The following is a 6,481-nucleotide window of genomic DNA, read 5'->3' as shown; positions in this document are numbered from 1 at the left end:
CTTAACAGAGAGAGAGAGAGAGAGAGAGAGAGAGAGAGAGAGAGAGAGAGAGAGAGAGAGAGAGAGAGAGAGAGAGAGAGAGAGAGAGAGAGAGAGAGAGAGAGAGAGAGAGAGAGAGAGAGAGAGAGAGAGAGAGATCTACTTCACTTGCTTTGGCAATGTAAACATATGTTTCCCATGCAATAAAGCCCCTTAAATTGAAATTGAATAGAGAGCGAAAGAGTGAGTGAGAGAGAGGGGGAATCTGAAAGGATGAAGGGATACAGTATGTAGACTCCTCTAGGGAGTGCACACACTCCTCACTAAAGGATATGAGGAATATTAGTCTGCTTTAAGGAACCGTCTCTGATAGAACAACATATCCCCCAGTAACACTGTAGAGACTACATCAACCACACTCTCTTCCCCCTGCTCTCCCCCTCCTGTTCGGAGTCTTTGATCGCTGTGTCTGTGACGTTGGTTTAGCTTGGATAGATCCTGTACTGTAGTCTGGAGCACCTCCAGAGGACTAGTTCAGTAGAGAGGGAAGCAGGAACACACACAGACATCCTGACACACCTTCACTACACTCTTAGAAAAAAGGGTTCCAAAAGAGTTCTTTGGCTGTTCCCAAAGGAGAACCATTTTTGGTTCTAGGTACCACCCTTTTGGGTTCCATGTAGAGCCCTCTGTGAAAAGGGTTCTACATGGAACCCGAAAGGGATTATTCAAAGGGTTCTCCTATGAGGACAGCCAAAGAACCCTTTTAGGTTCCAGATAGCACCTTCTTTTCTAAGAGTGTACCATGTTCTCAGAGAAAACCAGTAGAGAATATATGAATAGAATGTAGGAGCTCTACTACTACACACATTACTCCGTTTGTCTGTCTGTCTGACTGTCTCCACAGAGCTGACAAGGGTATTGTAACCTACTGTAGTGATGTTACTGTTATTTTGGGTTCTCCTACACTTTCTGTCAGTGAGAGGAATCCCCCTTTGTCTTCTGGTAACCCTCTTTCCCTGTCCTCCCTCCCTCCCCCCTCTCTCTCTCCCTCCCTCTCTCTCTCTCCCTCCCTCCCTCTCTCCCTCCTTCTCTCTCCCTCCCTCCCTCCCTCCCTCCCTCCCTCCCTCCCTCCCTCCCTCCTGGCACTGCTAACTCTCTCAATAATGTGAGGAATAATGGAAAAGAGAGTAACTTGTACAACAATGAGAAAAGCCACACAAGAAAACATTTCCTTTGTCTGTCAATCTACCACAGGAGCTGCGTGTGCCATTTCAACAAAGATGTCAGTTGCCACCAGTGGTGGAAAAAGTACCCAATTTTCATGCTTGAGTAAAAGTAAAGATACCTTAATAGAAAATGACTCAAGTAACAGTGAAAGTCATCCAGTAAAATACTACTTGAGTAAAAGTCTAAAAGTATTTGGTTTTAAATATACTTCAGTATCAAAAGTAAATGTAAAAATAGTTTCAAATTCCTTAAATTAAGCAAACCAGACGGCAACATTTTATTTATTTATGGATAGCCAGGGGCACACTCCAACATTCAGACATCATTTACAAACGAAGCATGTGTTTAGTGAGTCCGCCAGATCAGGGGCAGTAGGGATAACCAGGGATGTTCTCTTGATAAGTGTGTGTGAATTGTACCATTTTCCTGTCCTGTTAAGCATTCAAAACGTAACGAGTACTTTTGGGTGTCAGGGAAAATGTATGACGTAAAAAGTACATTATTTACTTTAGGAATGTAGTGAAGTAAAACTTGTCAAATATAAATATAGTAAAGTAAAGTACAGATACCCCAAAAAACTACTTAAGTAGTACTTTCAAGTATTTTTACTAAAGTACTTTACACCACTGGTTGCCACATAATACCGCCGTCGGTCGGTACAGTATGAAACCCCTTCCTAACAACACATACTCAAACCCTGCCCTGGGGCCCTTCTTTTCGGCTCTCCCCTGTCTGCAGCATCACCACGACACAACACCTCTGAAACCAGACTAGTGCTGAAAGGAAACATTAACAGTATTATTATTAGCACACTAAATGCTAATAATAGTATGTTACACACATTGAGCTATGATGGCTTGTGGTCTATCTATCCTTCCTCTCCAGGTAGATTGATTGGTTGTTATGGAGCTGGTTGACATAGCAACCTGGATGACATAGCATGGATAACCTCTGTGATTGGCAGGTCTTCCTGCATCCTCGTCTCTCATTGGCTTCCTTCCAGGTACTTTCACAGGAACTATGCAGGTTATTCCACCCTTGGTCTGTCTGCAGACTCCTGCTCTCTCTTTCTATGTCTCTATCCATCTCTATGTACTTTCTGTGAACTCTGGGAAGTCCCTTGAACTCTGTGAGCCTCTCAGCCCACTAACTCCCTTCTTCGAACCATCAAATTATGAAAATAGGGGGGTGATAGAGAGAGAGAGAGAGAGAGAGAGAGAGAGAGAGAGAGAGAGAGAGAGAGAGAGAGAGAGAGAGAGATGGAGAAACAGCTAGGAGGAGGAGGGTGAGGGTAAAGAAAGAAAGACAGACACTGAGATTAAGGGAGATAGAGACAGAAATTGCAAGGTTTCTAGTGCGTATTTATTTACACTTACTCAAATGCAATCATACCCTCTAAAGCCCCGGCTCTCTCTAACACACACACACGGTGTCCTCTGGCTCTGACCAGTGGATAATAGTAGCGGTCCTCTCCCTGGGCTGAGCTGGACCAACCGTTCTGGGGCTGAGTTTATCACCGATCAGATGGATTGGTGTAAATTACCCCCAGCCTCACAGCCACAGCTCTGAGACAGGCCTGAACCCAGGGCCCTGTCGAGAATACACACACAGAAACACACAGCAGTCTTACCAAGGGTGATGTGTGTGAGGCACTAGTCGATGCCACTGGAGCTGCGTCTGACCTCTCCACCCTCTGAAGGAGCTGTTCTGTCCTCTTGAAGAACTTGCACACACACACACGTTACAGCTGTGAAATCACTGTGATTTCTGCAGACACTCCTGATTCTCCCCACAGCAGGATGTTGTTTAACGGAGGAGTTGTCCAGTTTGTTTGTCCTTGTCTGACTATTACTGTCCTCATCCTTTTTCCTATCCTCTGTCCCATCTCTAGCCCCATCTCTCTCTGTAGGGTCTGATCATCTGTTCTCTGTAACCTCCTATCCTCTCTCTACCCCTGAACTCCACCCTGCTCCCACTGTCTGTAGTGTTTCTACATGTTTGTATTGTACAGTTTTCCAAGTGTGTTGTTGTGCCATGTTAGTTGTTCTTGGGCTGATGCCAGTGGTGAGACATCAAACAGAACTGTTCCTCCAGAAGGGTTGGAGAGTAGTCAGGGTTCCTATAAAACAAAATTGTGTGTGGTACTTTAGGGCTAGTGGTTCATATTAGTATGCTTTTAGAGAAGAGATGCCTGCATATGACACTCTGTACTTTCAAATAAACATCCATTAAAGTGCAATGTTTCTGCTTTCTACTGATTGTTTTTTCTCCTACGCACCTGCAATAATACAATGGATTCCGAACTATTCAGACACATTCCCTTTTTCCACATTGTTACGTTACAGCCTTCTTCTAAAATTATTTTTTTAAAGCCCTCATCAATAGGCACACAGTACCCCATAATGACAAAGCAAAAACTTGTTTTTTACTGCAAACGTATAAAAAGTTAAACATTTACATAAGTATTCAGACCCTTTGTTATGAGACTTGAAATTGAGCTCAGGTGCATCCTGTTTCCATTGATCATCCTTGACATGTTTCTACAACTTGGAGTCCACCTGTGGTAAATTCAATTGATTGGACATGATTTGGAAAGGCACACACCTGTCTGTATAAGGTCCCACAGTTGACAGTGCATGTCAGAGCAAAAACCAAGACATGAGGTCGAAGGAATTGTCAGTAGAGGTCCGAGACAGGATTGTGTCGAGGCACAGATTTGGGGAAGAGTACCAAAACATTTCTGCAGCATTGAAGGTCACCAAGAACACAGCGGCCTCCATCAATCTTATATGGAAGAAGTTTGGAACCACCAAGACTCTTCCTAGAGCTGGCCGCCCGGCCAAACTGAGCAATCGGGGGAGAAGGGCCTTTGTCAGGGAGGTGACCAAGAACAGATGGTCACTCTGACAGAGCTCCAGGGTTCCTCTGTGGAGATGGGAGAACCTTTCAGAAGGACAGCCATCTCTGCAGCACTCCACCAATCAGGCCTTTATGGTAGAATGGCCAGACGGAAACCACTCCTCAATAAATAGCACATGACAGCCCGCTTGGAGTTTGCCAAAAGGCACCTAAAGGACTTTCAGACCATGAGAAACAAGATTCTCTAGTCTAAAGAAACCAAAGATTAACTCTTTGGCCTGAATGCCAAGCATCACGTCTGGCAGAAACCTGGCACCATCCCTACGTTGAAGCATGGTGGTGCCAGCATCATCCTGTGCGGATGTTTTTCAGCGGCAGGCACTGGGAGACTAGTCAGGATCGAGGCAAAAATGAACGGAGCAAAGTACATAGAAATCCTTGAAGAAAACCTACTGCAGAGCGCTCAGGATCACATACTGGGGCGAAGGTTCACCTTCCAACAGAACAACGATCCTAAGCACACAGCCAAGACAATACAGGAGTAACTTCAGGACAAGTCTGAATGGCCTTGAGTGGCCCAGCCAGAGCCCGAACTTGAACCTGATCGAACATCTCTGGAGAAACCTGAAAATAGCTGTGCAGCGGCAACACTTCCCATTCAACCTGACAGAGCTTGAGAGGATCTGCGGGGAAGAATTGGAGAAACTCCCCAAATACAGTTGTACCAAGCTTGTAGCTTCATACCCAAGAAGACTCGAGGCTGTTATCGCTGCCAAAGGTGCTTCAACAAAGTAAAGGATCTGAATACTTATGTGAATGTGATATTTCCATGTTTTTTTATACATTTGCAAAAAAAAACTGTTTTTGCTTTGTCATTATTGGTTATTGTGTGTAGATTGATGAGGGATTAAAAAAAAACTATTTTTTTGAATAAGGCTGTAACATAATAAAATGTGGAAAAAGTCAAGCGGTCTGAATAGTTCCTGAATACACTGTATTATAGTTGAGTGATTCATGTAAAAAAAAAAAAAAACTCTCCTCTGATGTCTGCTACAAGTTCCTTCACACGTTCAAAGTGCTGACCTGACATTGTCCTGATGGATTACTTCTCTTCTACACCTCTCCTCCTGTCTCTCAGACTGGAACTCTGAGTCACGGCCGAGGACTGGGTTGTCGAGAGAAACATGGTCGGCTTTTTAGGTGGGTCCCTTCAAAGGCTCCGTAACCACATCTCTTGTTTTAATCGCTTTGGTGCAATTTTCACAAGTATGTGGTACATCACAACTCTTAGTACAAAACTAAAAACAGATCATCAAAAAGGCAGTTGTTTCAAAACTCTTAAGCACATTTTCAACTGACGAAGTAAATCACACAAAATCATACAGTCCCCTTTTCACCAAACTTAATCAGTGTTTCATCTAGAAATACATGTTTCCCATTGCAATACATGTTAATATAAAATGTACAAAATAATTACCATACACAATGCAATGCTCACATTACTTTTGATATGATTCTCTTATCTTTTGTTAAAATACATTTTACTATTACATAAGCCGACGGCTCTTAATTCATAAGAGTTTGGTAAACCTATAGATTTTACATGTAAACTGTTTTCTCTTCTACAGATTTTGAGAACTACTTTGATGATGACTATTATGATTTTACTTCACAGCAAAAAAAATATTGGATATTTACAAGATCAGAGATGTACTGTATGTTACAAATCAAAGTGTCTTGGTCGGGTACACAGATTAGCAGATGTTACAGCAGGTGCAGCAAAATGCTTGTGTTTCTAGCTCCTACAGTGCAGTAATACAATATAATACCAATTATCCAGAAAGTCCAAAACAAGAAATGCATCCCCTATACAGTAAACATGCATCCAAAATGAAGTTGCTGGGGTCTTTTTGATGGGGGTGGGGGTTCACACTGCTTTATTGAAATCATATTGGCCGATATAGCGGTCTAAGGCACTGCATCTCAGTGCAAGAGGCGTCACTACAGTCCCTGGTTCGAATCCAGGCTGTATCACATCCAGCCGTGATTGATAGTCCCATAGAGTGGCGCACAATTGGCCCAGCGTCGTCCAGGTTTGGCTGGGGTAGACCGTCATTTTAAATAAGAACTTGTTCTTAACTGACTTGCCTAGTTAAATAAAGGTTAAATAAATAAAAATACAATTTGGTATGTGACCCCAGTGGGAATCAAACCAACAATTCCGGGGTTGCCAGTGCCATGCTTTTATGAACTGAGCCACATACATGACCACTACAATAAATATGTACAATACAATACAATTACTTTACAGGTGGAAGATCCCCATGAGCGTACCACCCACCTACAGGCATTGGATGAGGCATGCAATGATTTCAATCCAGACCTATGTAAAGCTTGGATTACCCATGCAAAA

Source organism: Salvelinus alpinus, chromosome 14, assembly GCF_045679555.1.
Source record: "Salvelinus alpinus chromosome 14, SLU_Salpinus.1, whole genome shotgun sequence".
NCBI lineage: Eukaryota > Metazoa > Chordata > Actinopteri > Salmoniformes > Salmonidae > Salvelinus > Salvelinus alpinus.
The sequence above is the reverse complement of the archived record's forward strand: the minus strand, read 5'-3'. Positions refer to the sequence as shown.